Genomic DNA, 17,472 nt, shown 5'->3' with positions numbered 1-17,472 from the left:
CAGTTTAAATACTTCACAGAATGCAAATATCTACTCCAATGCTCAAACTGTAGCTACTTTTATATTAATATCTTCTGACTCGCGACTGCTGTAAGTGCTTGCCTAAAACTTCAGCACAAACATCAGTGAGGATTTCAATTGAATTCATAGATGAATAATTATTTGTTATGTTTCTCAAAAGGAATGGCACATTAAAATATCTTGAATTGTTTTAAACACGATCTGAAACTAAACAAGTCAGACGTGACCAACATCATCAACATCGAAATTACGTGCGACAGATCAATCCGCGTTTAAGGTCTCCGCACACGTGGGGACATGTCGCAGGGACATGTTGCAGCAACATGTAGCAGGGACGATTTTACGGCAGTTTTGTCCCTATGACATGTTGCACGGATTTCAACTCGTTGGACTGCGTGCAACATGTTGCAGGGACAAAATGTTGCAAGAATTCGTGTTGCACGCGCCAAAAATTATCAGCACACACGTCCTCGCTACATTTTCTTGCGTGTGTACACATTGTGATTTTGTCGCTGCTACATGTCCCCGCTACACGTCCCTGCTACATGTCCTGTGAACAACACATAATTTTGTCACTGCTTCATGTCGCTGCGGCATGTCCCTGCGTCTTGACCCCATGTGTGCGGGGACCTCTATGTTGTCACGTACCACGTGGAATTTTTAAAACGAACAGCCTTTCAGACGATTTTTACTTGAGAATGTTAAATTTATTTAGAAGAAGATATTGTACAGGTAAAGGAACACTATTACTAGGTTCATGTCCTGTGAGCCTAAAGATGTATGGAAACTACTATTAAATGATGGTCCAATTTTGTTAAAAATTACCATGAAAGTGTACTGAAGCGATAAACAAGTGATATGATCATGAACTATAGATCTAAACTTGAAAACGTCAAGCTGACAGGCCAATTCTCAGCTTAGTAGTAATAACACGTTCAAGACTTTTTTCATAGAGCCTTTGTTTTACAGCTATTTCAATTAACGTTGTCCTTTGTATTAACTTGAATTTTGCATATTGTCCTGCAGGAATGTACAAGTTTGTAATTTTGCACGTGAAGGATTCACGAATTGGTTTTCTTGGTAGGAGGCCTTTCTGTAGCTTTACTTTTACCGTCGCCTGGTTTTAAGTTTTGAAAATTCTTCTAAAATTCAGTGTGGCTAAAAGTACCTTGTTTCCGCGTGTCGGAAGACAAAGAAAACGTGCAACTTTGCGTTTGTCTTGTCCGCTATGGCTGCGGTCACATCTACGATGTACCTTATTGTTACTTATTTTCGCGGGAACTTAATTTCGCGAAAATGGAACGGGCATATTTCGCGGGACTTAAATTTCGCGATTTGGCCAAAAGAATACATTTAAAGGAACTAAATTTCGCGAAAACTGTGTCAAAATACTAGTCTACATTAACAAACAGTAAGTCTCAAAATTAACACAACTGATTTTAATTTTCTACGAAAATAGTTTCCAATGGCACTGAACAAAACCACATAACAAAACAAAGCTTAAAACAGTTTGACATGTTCTTTTGTAACAAAGTTGAGCTAGTTTGACGACTGTACCAAGAACATTATGTGGTAAACTGACCATGACGTTGAATAATTATAACGAATTATATAGAAGGGTATTAAAGTTCGCGTCGTTATTTTTCGCGAGAACCTTTTTTCGCGGGTCTTTAATTTCGCGATTTTTTCAAAATCGCGAAAATCGCGAACATTAAGTCCCGCGAAAATAAGTAACAATAAGGTAACTAAAGTTTAACTATAGTTAGTCTCAAGTTACGTGACGTCATACCTAACTATAGTTAGTGCTTGTGGTCGTCTTTGCGGTCACACCAATGCAGCTAACTACAGTTAGTTCTGATTAGCTCTTGAATAATTTCGAATTAAATGAGCTTTTGACAGCCCTTGTTGTTGATCTGTGTCTAGTTGTTCCTCTATTTTTTTCTATTTTTGCACGGCATCTCGGCTATGAAGAAAATAAGATGAAGTCAGGTTGATTTCTTGGCATGTTGTTTTTATTTTTTCCCTTCCCTTCACGTTTTGTTTTGCACGTTCGAAAAGAATTGTCACATTCTGATTGGTTGTTCGTTTGTAAATTTAAGACTAACCCATGAACCCTACTTGGGTATAACTATAGTTAGTGTGTATTGTTTTGGATCAGCGAGGCGTAAATTTTCTAACTATAGTTAGGGTAAACAGAGAAGCGGTCACGTTACCGAAATAGCTAACTATAGTTATCGCCATCTTAACTATAGTTTGTAGCCTAGATGTGACCGCAGCCTATGTATTTATTAGTATTCAGCACGTGCAGCTTCTCTACTCTTCTACCCACACTACCTTTCGGTCTTGTCTTAAAGCTTTGAACGGACAACGTTAATTGAAATGGCTGTGAACAAAAGGTCCAAAGTCATGGAAATAACTTTTTGACCTTCATATTATTGGAAGCTTTAGGATTTGATCATACTCTTGGATTGAATTCTCAGAAAGCGACAGTGAGCAACTGTCGCTACGCACGATTGGCTCCCTGCTGTTACGCACTTCTATTGTTTTGAAGGCCAGGGTCATTGTCTTGTTGTTGTGTTTTCTTTCTTTTCTCAGCCAATCCTGTTAAGCCTTCCGAGAGCTTTCTGGCGGGAAGCCTGGTGGTTTACTCGTAATTCTGCAAAATTCCTGAAACAGTTCAGCAAGTATGTTGTTTACTTTGCCTGTCCAAATCGCGCACAGAGTTCTTGTTTGTTAAATGGATCATCATTCATGTTAAAGGTAAGTGAACATATTGCTGCTTATTAGTCACAAGGTTTTCCAAGAAGAAACACAGACTGTAGTTGAGTGACTTATATCTATAGGAATGCATGTTTTATTTTGGAGCTTCCAGCGGGGAACGAAAAAGGGAAAGGAATCTTATTTTTCGACTTTGTGAGGTGTCGTTGTGACTTGTCACAGCGTTTACCTACTGGCCAAAGCACAGACAGTATGTTCTATGTCCCTCTGCGAAATCTACAGGCATTTTATTTATTTCCTAAATCTCGAAGATCGAAGCACTCATTATTTCACTAGAAGAAATACAGGCATTCGAACAAATTTCCACTGAAATAATCGTGCAAGTAGTGTAAGGGGTTTAAGTTAATGGGACAAAATTAAGTGGAAAGTTCGATTAGCTTTCGAATTTAACCGAATATAGTTCGCTAATTGAATTTGATGACGACAGCGTTGGCAATAGTTAGTTTTTTGAGAGGAATGATAATGCACAAGCTCATTTAAGATGGCCTGCCGCCACGCACGTCTTCAGCAGAAGCTGTAAATTTCATTTACGCACGTCTGTTGTTTTCAAGGCTAGGGAAATTGTTCTGTTGTTTGTTCTTTTGTTTTCTCAGCCAATCCTGTTTAGACTTCCGAGAGCTCAACGATGCGAAAAATCGCTTTATATTTGGAGACGATTTTGAAACAGTTCTAGATATTTTAGAAAGTGATGAAAGACGATGAAGGTTTAGAGAAACAATTTTCGGCTGGAGTTAAATAGTAAGTATGGGTAATCAAATGGTGACGAGTGAAATTAGGAAATAGTTTCACTTGCATTTTGTCAAAATTCTAATAATTTCCCGAGCCTAAAAAGTATTTTGTCAAAATTCTAATAATTTCCCGAGCCTTTTTAGGCTCGGGAAATTATTAGAATTTTGACAAAATGCAAGTGAAATTATTTCCTAATTTCACGAGTATAACATTTGATTTCATATTAATATCATAGGTGACAAATTACGCTTTGCATCTTATGTTTTTGACTGGTATACTGCATCCCTTGCGAACTCCGCGCGTGAAAAGTTGAAAGCATACATTTTGCTCAAGTTCGCAAGTTTTTTAGTCTTTGAAGAAAACCTTTGAGAGATTCCTTTCTGCTGTTGACAAAAAGTTTCAAATATAGCTGGCTAAGATGAAATTCAAGCGAAAATATATCTAAGATTTATTGTGGGCGGTTGTTGGATTCCGTTTTTTACACGAGTCGAGTGCCCTATGTGTTCAGTGGTTCGAAAAGACGACTCAAAATTTCAAAATGTTTCATAGGTGACAAATTACTCCTTAATTTTGGCGCGAAATTTTAACGTTAATTTATAATTTCACATGTGAAATTATAAGGTGGCCCGAACCTATTTATTTACGTGATGGTTGCATGAATCGCGCTTTTTGGCAGGAAAGATTTCACCGATTTCTTCGAATTTTTGCGTCCTGAATGAAAAATGTTCCAATTTACGGAAAATGGCATTCGATTTTCAGTTGGAAAAAAAACTTTTGAGATTTGAACATATTTTCAAAATCTAGTTTTTACCAAAAATGTCCATAAATTTAAAACCCGACGACAGATTTCTTCTAAACTTTAGCAAATAAGTCTCAGACCCCTCAAGTTTTGTATCAGGAAGTTTCATGACAATCCTGACCATACAAATCGCTGCACAAAATACTGGTAAAATTTTATTTAAAAAATGCTACGCTTATGCATTCATGTCAACTGACGGACAAATAGTGGAACAGTGAAGCCAAACTATCGGTGATCTGCAAGGATAATGATCCCTAAGAAAGAAAGTGAGTAATCAGAAACCTACAGCAAATACAGACAGCGCAGCAAGAAGCACAATTTTATGACGCGTGCAAGGTAAAATTAAATATTTTATATTCATCTCACTTATCACGTATTCGTTCATTTATTTTCGAAAAAATCTTAAAAAATGCCCGGATCGATAGTGCCCGCCCGTGACTGTTTTTTGTAAACAAGCTGCCTGCAGACAAAAAAACCCAACCAAATTCACTGCATTTAGTGGGTTTCTCGTCTGGTTTTGTTTCGTTTGTCAAATTTCGGCTTTCAATTGAGTTTTTTTATCCTCAAAATTAAAATAATTCACGATGCTTGTTTTTGTATGTGCGCGCGGAAGAAAATTTAGTGGTGAACAATAAAGACAATAGAGTGTTTCCGTCTCGGAACTATCGGTCTGATAGTTGCCCCTGGGAAATTTGATGTTCTTAAAACTAGCATATTTGCCCTCGAAGCTACGCTTCTCGGGCTAATATTTGTTTTAAGAACATCAAATTTCCGCGGGGCAACTATCAGCCGATAGTTCCTCGACAGAATCACTCTATTGTTAAAATAGTGCCCTCCCGAGCGCACCCGTGCCTTTTTTTGTCAACAAGCGTGCCTGCAGACAAAAAAACCCAACCAAATTCACTGCATTTAGTGGGTTTCTCGTCTGGTTTTGTTTCGTTTGTTAAATTTCGGGTTTCAATTGAGTTTTTTATCCCCAAAAGTAAAAATAATTCACGATGCTTGTTTTTGTATGTGCGCGCGGAAGAAAATTTAGTGGTGAACAATAAAGACAATAGAGTGTTTCTGTCTTGGAACTATCGGTCTGATAGTTGCCCCTTGGAAATTTGATGTTCTTAAAACTAGCATATTAGCCCTCGCAGCTACGCTTCTCGGGCTAATATTTGTTTTAGGAACAACAAATTTCCGCGGGGCAACTATCAGCCGATAGTTCCTCGACAGAAACACTCTATTGTTATATTATAGTTCGCCACTAAATTTTCTCCGATTCTGATTGGTTTAAATTGATCACGTGACGCGATAGTGCCCGTCCGCCGGAGGGCACTATCAGCCCATAATGCCCTCCCGTGAAAAATGCCCGGATCGATAGTGCCCGCCCGTGACTGTTTTTTGTAAACAAGCTGCCTGCAGACAAAAAAACTCAACCAAATTCACTGCATTTAGTGGGTTTCTCGTCTGGTTTTGTTTCGTTTGTTAAATTTCGGCTTTCAATTGAGTTTTTTATCCTCAAAAGTAAAAATTATTCACGATGCTTGTTTTTGTATGTGCGCGCGGAAGAAAATTTAGTGGTGAACAATAAAGACAATAGAGTGTTTCCGTCTCGGAACTATCGGTCTGATAGTTGCTCCTTAGAAATTTGATGTTCTTAAAACTAGCATATTAGCCCTCGAAGCTACGCTTCTCGGGCTAATATTTGTTTTAAGAACATCAAATTTCCGCGGGGCAACTATCAGCCGATAGTTCCTCGACAGAAACACTCTATTGTTAAAATGGTGCCCTCCCGAGCGCACCCGTGCCTTTTTTTGTAAACAAGCGTGCCTGCAGACAAAAAAACCCAACCAAATTCACTGCATTTAGTGGGTTTCTCGTCTGGTTTTGTTTCGTTTGTTAAATTTCGGGTTTCAATTGAGTTTTTTATCCCCAAAAGTAAAAATTATTCACGATGCTTGTTTTTGTATGTGCGCGCGGAAGAAAATTTAGTGGTGAACAATAAAGACAATAGAGTGTTTCTGTCTTGGAACTATCGGTCTGATAGTTGCCCCTTGGAAATTTGATGTTCTTAAAACTAGCATATTTGCCCTCGAAGCTTCGCTTCTCGGGCTAATATTTGTTTTAGGAACAACAAATTTCCGCGGGGCAACTATCAACCGATAGTTCCTTGACAGAAACACTCTATTGTTAAAATAGTAGTGGCAATAGTAGTAGCAGTAGTAGTAGTAGTAATAATAGTAGTAGCAGCATTTATTTATACCCGATAGAAAAATTACAGCACAGCTGATGTTTTCGTGTTACAAGTTAAAAAAAAATAATGTTAAAAATATGAAAATGCTATAGAAATAGTAATTTATGATACCGTTTAGTATTCAACAAAGGCTTTTCGAGCAATCCCATGGTAATTCGATGAAGTGCCAACCTTTTTTCCAAAAAAGGCGTCCAATGTATAATGCAACAATCTAACTTCATTTGCCTTTGAATGTTTAATTTTGCCATGGAACTGGCGTCATTGATGGTTCGTGCTCTCAGGCTTCTTAGTGCCAATTCTATTTTTTCACCACCAAATAAAGTGTAACAATTGAAACACGAAGCTACAGAAAATAGCTTTAAACCGTTTAACCACTTGTTAAGCTAACAAGAAAGCCTAAGGCTTTTAGACGGACCCAGAAGCGTTTATGTTTCCTTTTGTTGTTGTTTAACAAGAATTGCATTATGTTAAAGCGTGACATCCGTTATACGAGATGACGTCACGCGAAACAAATCGTGCTGCGTGGATGTCGTGTTTCACAGTGGGCTGAAACGTTTCCTAGAACATGTCACATTGCACACTGCATGTAGCTGCTGTGAGTAATACCACAATCTCACTTCATTTGCCTTTGAATGTTTTCTTGCGTGAATGAGTCTTCGTAGCTTGAATTTTTTTTTACCACCTGAATCAAGTGTAAGCTTTGATCTTCTTTCGCTTAAAGAAATTTGTTTTGTTAACAATCAACCTCGTTCCCTAGAAGAGAGAGACCCTGGGAACGAGGTAAGAGAATTTTTTTTTTTGATTGACCTGTGCTTAATTAGGTTTTCAAGGACCATTCTGTCAACACGTTTACCGTTTAATATCAGAATTACAAGATTTGATTATTTTGTTTTGTTTAATTATTTTGATTGTTATTTTAAGACATATACGTTTCAATATATTGAGCAATTCAGTTAAATTGTACTTGATTTGAAGTTCTCTTTTTGAAGAAAAATTTTCTCTTTGTTTGCATAAATCTACTAGTCCACAGTAACAACATCGATACAGTGATCAAACAAGACCAAACCTTTAAGTTTGTTACTTTGTGAGTGTCGAATCCACGTGTACTGAAACTCCTTAACGGAAACCCCTTTAAAAAGCTAAAACTTCAATCTAGAGATATTTCCGACGGACAACGAACAACTGTTGAATCAGTCATTTGTAGTTAAGATCTTTAATTTTGCCTATGATTCGAAATACTTCAGACATTTTCAGAGCAACGTCACTCCAACTATGATGTTCAAAGTAAGAAGTAGGTGTTGAATATGACAGCGAATATAATTTTAGGAGTAGCCGTTTATATCTTTATGTCTTTAGCAATTATGCAAATAACCATATCCAGAGTCAGTTCCTTTCAACTTATGAATCCTGGCAACGTTAACCAACTAATGCATGCAGGGAAACTTAAACGTGCAGCGCATATTTCTGGCTTGAGTGTCAATATGTACAAATCGAAATAAAATTTTAATGCAAACGTTTTAACATTTTATTTTATAAAAACTTATTCGCACTTTCTCAGAGGTACTGGAAACCCCGTCACTGTAAGGAGGATGCCTCTCCATGAAAGCGTGCTATATTGCAGTCAGACTGTTCCCATCATTGAGAGGTCTCACTGCATTGGTGAAAGCAGGAAAAAATTCTCTAGGCTCAATTGAATAGTCCAATTCCACATCTACCATTTGTACCGAATGGTAATGAGGTTTTTTGGTAGTCTCTAGTTTCCTCACTCGCTCACTCACTCCATTCTGATATCAAACCGCAATTAACTTATGCATTAAACGGTAAACGTGCTGACAGAAAGCTCCTTTATTTAGCCATGTCAATCAGAAACGAATTATTCTCGAACCTCGTTTCCAGGGTCTTTCTCTTACAGAAAAGAAGTTGTTTATTCACATAAGAAGTTTCCTAAGTGCGAAAATGGAGCAAAGATCATCATCCAGACACTTTATTCTGGTGGTAAAAAGGAATAGAACTGGCGCTCTGAAGCCTTAGAGCACAATGTTCGCATCAGCATGCCACGTAGATTTGATCAGGCAAATAAAAAATTCTGTCATATACACTTTAATGTTAAAGAGAATCACAGGTTACACTTTATTTTGGTGGTGAAAAATAGTCAAAATAGAGTTCGCGCTACGAAGCCCGAGAGCACAAACCATTAATGACGCATCTCCCACGGGAAAAAATTTAACATTCAAAGGCAGATATAGGGAGATTGTTACATTATTGGACGCTTATTTGTAGAAAATGCCATGATCAAATTACACTGACCAACAGACATATATAGACATTCCTTTTTAATAGAATCAATCGTCATAAAGACCACATGCCACTAACTAAACATTTTCTGGTAAAGGTTTGGTGTAGGTTGTATTGAACTCTTCGCTGCTGTTTTTTTTTTTTAACAGAGAAAGTAAAATCATCACGGTGATATAAACACAAAATTTCGCTAATATTATCTCATCATCATCAAGAATGGCTCTACAGCCCTTTACCAACGAACAGTTGAACTATTTCAAGTTTGCTTTTGTCGTGTTGAATGAGTTCCCGAAAGCCTTACGGCAAAGCTTCAAACACATGTGGGACAGTACCTTTGCTCATCTACCTGGTTACCAACCTTGGGATGACTCCATTACTGTGCGGAACATGTTCCTCACCACAGAGGGTGGCAAAACCAAAGTACCCACACACCTCTCTTATGATGAATGGGATTGTACTGCCTTTTTTCAGGCCACGATCTTCGCGCGGTCCTTCGCTTTACCAGACAGTACAGGTTATCACAGGACACTCAGTGATTTGTTCGTGAAGCACTGGGGATTACCTCATGGAACGTTTCATTCTTCTGTGATCAGCCCGAGCAGAATATGCTGAAACGTTTGCCTTGGCCATTGATCAACTGCGACTTCTAAGAAATGTTTTTTGTCACTCATCCAGCTCCGAGATTGACAAAAAGACATTTGATCAATACATTCAACATACCAAAGACGCAATCAAAGCTCTTGGCGTCACCACTGACCCCATTGATGCCGTCGGAAGTTTGACTGAGTCGGACTTTCCTACGCAAAGAGTTTGTCAGCTAGAAGATGACATTAAAAAGAAGCTTCAGACAGAAAGGAAAATGGAAGGATGAACTAATTTTTGTAAGGATGAAATAATTGATAAAAGATGAACTAATAGGTGGAGATAGAATTAAAAATGAAAAAAAAAAAGAGAAAATGACGATATAACAGAAGATTGAGGAACTGAAGACGACTGAACAATCGGTTAAATGACATTTATCACGTGCTTTATACATACATAGAACCGCATGGAACTGTTCATCTTTTGGCCCGTTCTACAGTTGTAAGAGATATAACATTCCGTCCCTTCTTTCTCTTAGCGATCAGTGGGACTGAAAAACAGCCGCGCGAATTCCTTACGCCTTGTTTCCATTTTTGTGCGAAACTTTTTCCCGCTCGTTTCGTTTTACATTTCTCGACTTATGAGTAAAAGAACGAATTTCTGGTGGTGTGACTGTCAGACAAACTTTACAATGTCTCAACCGTCTACGTGATGGAGAAGAAATTGCCACAGAAGATTGTCACAGTTATTTAAATAGGATTTTGCAAGTCCACGTTTAACGACAACTTTGAATTGCTTCATAAAAAAAAATCAACAACGTTTCCTTGTCAAAATTTGTTTTACTCTTCATAAAAAAGGTTGACTGGGAAATTCATCTTTAAACAAAAGAGTAAGAAATTGTTTGCTGTTAATCCCAGTTAAACGATTATTCGCTTCAAACAACAGGGTTAGAAAGATAAATATATGTTAAGTATTATTTGTTTGGTATAAAGTATTTGTTGAACAGAAAAAGTTTTATTAACGGGAGCTACTTTAATTTTTTTTTTTTTGCTAGGATCTAAAACATTTCTACCAAGATCAAATCTTCCTCCAAAGGTCCCCCACTTCACTGGCCGTGAGACCGAATGTGACGAAATTGTTGGTCACATGACTTCCCAATCAACCCGACTCGTCTCAGTCTGGGGATCACCAGGGTTCGGAAAAACGTCCATTGCAATCGCCGTGGGGCATCGTCTTCAAGCCCGTGAATTGCCCGTCTACTTTCTCTCATTGCGTGGGCTGAAGTCAAAAAGCGATTTAACATCAAAATTTCTTAGCCTTTTCCGACAGTCTGAGACACTTGAAACTGATAAATTACAGCGTTTATCAACTGATGATGAGCTTGGTGTAATTTTTGACAAAGTATCAGATCGCTGTGTTATAATCCTCGACAATGCTGATGACCTGTTTGAATGTGGTGTGCCAAATGTAAAGGAAGAGGTTATAAATTTGATTGGCGATCTTCTCAATCGCAGTGACAAGGTCAACTTCCTTCTAACGACAAGGGAGTCTTTGTCTTTCTTGAATCTACATTTGCAGGGACACATGGCTGTCAGGATTAGACCATTAGATCATTTGTCATCTCAAGCCCTGGCTCGAGAACTGCTTCCGGAAGCGAGCACTTCGGACTTAACAAAAGTTTCGCAAATCTGCGGGCAGGTGCCTCTAGCCATTAAGTTATTGTGTTCCTCCATTTCAGAAGATTTCGCTCGATGCAGTCAATATCTTGATGATTTCATGAAGTGTTCAGATAACATTGTTGACATGTTGGACAACCCAGATTATCCAAGCAATCTGAGATTGAAAACCTTATTTGACTCGTCTTTCCAGAGACTCTCTATTAAAGAACAAGAATCGTTAGTTGCCCTGAGTATTCTTCCGGCGCAGTTTGATTTAAAGATTGCCGCAGCTGTTTTGGGGATAACAAGAACAACCGAAGCAGAGAAAGTGATGCGAAGACTTCAAAGGAAATCTCTTATTGATTGTTGTTCAAATTCCGATAAATTCTCTATGCATACACTAATTCAGTCGTTTGCAAAGGAAAAGGGAGAAACTGATATGAAAGAAACAGTGCTCATTTCAAAGTCTCGCTACCATGCATTTTACATTGACCAATTCGAGAAACTAAATGAGAATTTCCTCACTGGGCGTTCCATGTCGGCATTCATTGAGTTCTATGAACACGAAAAAGAAATTGTTCAAAGTCTAATTGACGGTTGTTTAGATTCAATGACAGCAGACAGAAGTTTTGATATTTTGACGAAAGCAGAACTTTTTCTTGACTCACTTTATTGGAGTGAAGGAGCCAAGATTGACCAGATTCTCGACTCTGCCTTAAAAGCAGCTAATCAGTCCGGGAAAAATGTTTTCTACAGGCGACTTCTCAATTCCAGAGCGTTTCCTGAGGTGACCTGGGGTGCAGGTGGAAAAACGAAGAAGCTGCTTTCAGAATGTCAAGAACTCCGAGTGCCTACATCTTCCGACTGTGATGGAGAAAAAGGAAAAAACTTGTGCTACTTTGGAATCTATCAGCTTGTTATCGGAAAGACGGAGGATGGAATGAAAATTTTACAAGAAGCCCTCTCCTCTATGAACACCACTTCCGAACACAAAATTTTTAAGCTTATTATTTTTCAAATTTTTTCTACTTATTGTCAAAGCAAAAATGACACAGTGAGTTCATCCAAGTTCTATATGAAAGCGCTCAACGAATGCAGAGATGCGAATGGTCCGTGTTTACTTGTAATCCCTTCGACAGAAGCGACAACAAAGAAAGGTGGTGAACCCAGCACACCGGAAAATTGGAAAGCCAATCCCTTGATAAACCAGCCACTCGAAATTGAAGTTATCTGTCTTGTCAGCAAAGCAGTAATGAACTTCTCTACCAGTGCCACAAATCAGTTTTTTGGCAACTTAGTGCTCAGCATACTAAAAGACTCTGAGCCAGCACTCCAAACGAGCAAACCTGGTTGGTTCAATTTTTATCGCAATGCTGTTTATGTGCTAAATTCACTTAGCAAATACGAGGTGGACGCCATAACGCTCACAGAAGAAAGAATCAACTTTCATCAAAAAGCACTGCAGCAAAGCATGAAAAGGAAAGAAAACATCCTCGGAAAACCAGAGCAACACGAGGAGGCACTAGCGCAGAACTGTTTCGACCTTGGCGTCATACACTACAACAGAGGCAACTACTCAGAAGCTCTCGAGTCAGACAAGCGTGCGCTTGATATCAGACGGAAATTGCTTGGTGAAGAGCATCCAAAGACCGCTGACAGCTACCATACAGTAGGGATTACACAACATTCACTGGGCGACTACACCTCTGCTCTCGAGTCAGCCAAGCGTGCGCTTGATATCAGACGAAAAGTGTTTGGCGAAGAGCATGCACAAACCGCTAACAGCTACAATTCAGTAGGGATTACACAACATTCACTGGGCGACTACACCTCTGCTCTCGAGTCAGGCAAGCGTGCGCTTGATATCAGACGAAAAGTGTTTGGCGAAGAGCATGCACAAACCGCTAACAGCTACAATTCAGTAGGGATTACACAACATTCACTGGGCGACTACACCTCTGCTCTCGAGTCAGGCAATCGTGCGCTTGATATCAGACGAAAAGTGTTTGGTGAAGAGCATGCACAAACCGCTAACAGCTACAATTCAGTAGGGATTACACAACATTCACTGGGCGACTACACCTCCGCTCTCGAGTCAGCCAAGCGTGCGCTTGATATCAGACGGAAATTGCTTGGTGAAGAGCATCCAAAGACCGCTGACAGCTACCATACAGTAGGGATTACACAACATTCACTGGGCGACTACACCTCTGCTCTCGAGTCAGCCAAGCGTGCGCTTGATATCAGACGGAAATTGTTTGGTGAAGATCATTCAGAGACCGCTGACAGCTACCATTCAGTAGGGGTTACACAACATTCACTGGGCGACTACACCTCTGCTCTCGAGTCAGATAAGCGTGCGCTTGATATCAGACGGAAATTGCTTGGTGAAGAGCATCCAAAGACCGCTGACAGCTACCATTTAGTAGGGGTTACACAACATTCACTGGGCGACTACACCTCCGCTCTCGAGTCAGCAAAGCATGCGCTTGATATCAAACGGAAATTGTTTGGTGAAGAGCATCCAAAGACCGCTGACAGCTACCATTCAGTGGGGTTTACACAACATTCACTGGGCGACTACACCTCTGCTCTCGAGTCAGATAAGCGTGCGCTTGATATCAGACGGAAATTGCTTGGTGAAGAGCATCCAAAGACCGCTGACAGCTACCATTTAGTAGGGGTTACACAACATTCACTGGGCGACTACACCTCCGCTCTCGAGTCAGCAAAGCATGCGCTTGATATCAAACGGAAATTGTTTGGTGAAGAGCATCCAAAGACCGCTGACAGCTACCATTCAGTGGGGTTTACACAACATTCACTGGGCGACTACACCTCTGCACTTGATTCAGAGAAGCGTGCGCTCGACATCCGAATGAAACTGTTTGGTAATGAACACCCAGAAACTACTGAAAGCCTTCGTTCAGTGTTGTTCCTTACCCAGTACACTTCACAGCTCTCTACCGGCCCACAAGTGAGTATACTGATTCATGATGAAATTATGTCATAATAATGTATCCTGGGACAACTGACGTTAGAGATTAATAAACTTTACCCTATGTATCAGAAGGTTTTTTCATGTGATGAGTGTGCGGTGAATTCGTTGAAGCACGATCGTGTCCACCGTTCTCGGGTTCATCGCCCAAGATAAATGGACATGATATGTGAAATTTATTATACCGATTGCAAAGTAAGGTGAGCCAAAGGATATAATATGACAAGCAGACTATGTTTTATAATAATCAGAACTTGCAGTTTTGTTAACTAAAACATTTTTCAAAGTTCGTGTGGTCAACTCTTTGAAGCTAAACCGTTTAAAATGCGAGGATGACCTCCTAAATAAACCTTTTCAGAACGATCTTCTTTTTCGGTCTTCAAAAAATGATCATAGTAATCAGTGGCGGATGCAGACCGTGAAGTAAGGGGAAGGCCTTTGTTGTGTTTCTACACCCAAACATTTTTTATTAGGGGGAATCATTAAAACTATTCTTTATCAAAAACAAGGATTGGTGCCGCCCCCCCCCCCCCCCGAGCCACTCCCCTAGATTCGCCACTGATAATAATGGGGGCCATCGAACTCGATTTTAAGAAATAAGGAGTTAAAGCTAACTTATGTGTGCTTTTGTCAGTTATTTTTCTTTTTTATGCCTAAAATAACGATGACTTGTCACCAGCAGTGATTGGTGATTCGTTTGAGATCAATATTTTATGATGACAGTTTCGCTCATTCATGGACCATGAAAGAATCGTGGTATTTATTCACAAATGTGACCTGATATACGGTAGACAAAACCAAATAAAGTAGAGGAGCTTTTAACGATACTGTATCAGCCATCAATGTGGGATAAAATTTTATTTTCAATGTTTAACGACTTAGTAGTAAACAAGTTTCTCTGGACGGAAGATCACATTTTACTCTGTAGAACTTTTAACGTGCATGGATTACTTCACAGACAATCAACCAGGTCTAACCTGGTCTGTGCTCTTATTTTTTTTTCTTTCAGGTGGAGACGCTGGGATCTAACACGAGAACTGATGCTAGGTAAATGAAACATGCGACAGATAAGTTTGCTTGTTACTGATGTTGCACAAAAGTTAACAGATCCTTCCAACAAACTTTTAGACTGCAAAACAGTCGTGTTTTTTTGCGAGCGTGCTTTGTCTTTGAACGAGAGGCCTCGAGCCAGTGTCAAAAACGGCGAGTGAACAGGCCCTTTTATTAGCCAGATTTTTCTGACAACTGACCGGAGGAAGTAATTGCGAGGGGTCGAAATCTAGAAGCCTGAAAATCTAGAAGCCTGAAAATGCCATTTGTGGTAAATCAGAAAAAGAAACACTTTTTTTATATCTAATTTCTTACTTACTAGTAATGCATAGATTCTTACAGGAACATGAAAAATTCATAAAATTAAATACGCGATTTTTACCGAGGCAAGTGCCTCAGTTTGCCTGTTACTAGCTTTGGCCCTGGTGAGACTCGGCGCTTGTTAAAAAATTTTTGAGAAAAAAAAAAAACAACTGTTTTGCAGTCTAACAAACCTTTGGCATATTTTTTTTATTGAAAATTGATGCATCTGCTTACAGGATCCATGATCTACTTGTAAATTATTGAGCCATTTGATAAAAAATTAGATGTTTTGAAAGTGAGCTTTTTATAATGAGTCTTGTCGGGATATATTTTTGTTTTTGAGATGTTATTCATGAAGTCCTTTGTTCATTTATTCATGTACTTTATTATGATATTGTGTGTGATTAGAGTTAACCTCCAAGTGAGTCTTTCTGAAGAAATATAACATGATAAATTTTGCATTAACTGAAAAACTCGAGTTCCAGATGGGATTTGAACCCCATTGAACCCCATAGGACAATCCCATGAATCCCCTGGAACTCGGAATTGTTTTTCCGAGTTTTTCAGTTAATGCAATTCATCATGATAAGAGTTAAGTATCGATCGTGAGTTAAAGGGGCTTTGTTATAGCAATAAGTAATTTATTGATTAGTAATATATAATATAATAAATCAGTAAATTTTCTCAAACATTGTCGGTCGCGTTTCCACGAGCTGGACGTGACAAAAATTTCGTACTTATTGTTACGACTTCAATTAAAAGTATTGAAGGTATTATGTACTTAAAATACTCAGTACTCGTGACATTGGTTTTTACGAGATATTGTTGGTAACACGTTCTTAGTTCATTATCCGATCTGAAACTTGGGGTGGACATATAGCTAGCTTGTGAAAGGACCTATCTCTTCTTAGTATCTTGTAGGGTTCTTGCCTGAACAGATTGCATAACAGTTCTTAGTTTGAGTTTTTCTGAACACTTGGATTTGATTTGATGTTTGTAAAATGATCTCTGTAATTGTTATATTGCTCGAATTGATTTGTTTAGGCCAATTGCCGTTTATCTTAAAGGTCAGGACACGCTAGGCGACAAGTCGCTGCGCGTGTCGCGGGGACAAGTTGCTGCAACATGTTGCCTCGTGTGGCATGGTGCATTTTTGCGACAATCTTTGTCACTGAGACAAATTTTGTCGCTGCGGTCAGTCTTACGAATTCAAACCAGTTTGAATTCGTGCGACTGATCGCAGCGAGAAAATGAGCGAAAGCAGCGTTGTCGTAGCGTGTGCACACTTCTGCGCAAGTCGCTGCGACAAAATACAAATTAACCAATGAGAGAACGCCATGTATTGACGCCATATTATATTTGAATAGTTCACATTACCACTTCACTGCGAGTGCACTGAACAAGCGCCTTAACGCAGCGACTTTTTTGAAGCACTACACACGGAGCGTCTTGTCGCAGAGACCTGTCGATGCTAATTGTCACCTAGTGAGTCCCGGCCTCAACGAGAAAACGATTTCGACACTCATTATCGAAGGAATATATTCAAATGTGTCTTGTGCGCAGGCGTAATTTAACGTAAACTTTGCAATTATGACAGTTTAACAGTTGATTGATGGATCCGATCTGGTCTCAATGAAAAGAGCGTGAGCAAGATCTCAGTTCAGTAATTTTTCAGTTATCAGTTGTTACTATTCAATGCTGTGAAAACGATGTAAGGTCAAAGAGTAATTAAAGTAGTTGCCACCAAAGACCAGAAGTGCTTTGATCTTTTAACTGTAGAGAGGGTCTAAAAGGGAGGGGTCCCAAATTCCATTTCCTACCTTACTGGTTTCTCAAATTTTCTCAAATCCCAGATCCAGTTCCATTGTTTTTTCTCATTTTCCCAGTGAAAAATTTGCCAAAATCCCAATTCCCTTTTTACTCATTCAGGGCCCTCTGTAGAGGGACGGAGTAAGGCTGAACCCCTGTAGACTTACTTATAAGTCGAGCTCACATGTCTTTGAGAAGGTATAAATCT

General features: G+C 39.2%; 1 pseudogene across 1 annotated transcript; it reads left to right on the top strand.

Annotated features, from left to right (window-relative positions):
- Positions 1 to 9,080: 9,080 nt before the first annotated feature.
- Positions 9,081 to 17,203, top strand: LOC144654485 (uncharacterized; annotated as a pseudogene). Its single transcript, XR_013570912.1, has 3 exons — positions 9,081 to 9,920; positions 10,459 to 14,081; positions 15,112 to 17,203. The product of XR_013570912.1 is annotated as an uncharacterized LOC144654485 (transcript).
- The last annotated feature ends 269 nt before the right edge of the window (positions 17,204 to 17,472 follow it).

The sequence above is a fragment of the Oculina patagonica genome, chromosome 5, assembly GCF_052425735.1.
Source record: "Oculina patagonica isolate OP01 chromosome 5, crgOcupat, whole genome shotgun sequence".
NCBI classification, from domain to species: Eukaryota; Metazoa; Cnidaria; class Anthozoa; order Scleractinia; family Oculinidae; genus Oculina; species Oculina patagonica.
Note: the sequence above shows the minus strand (reverse complement) of the source record. Positions and strands in the feature narration are given on the sequence as shown.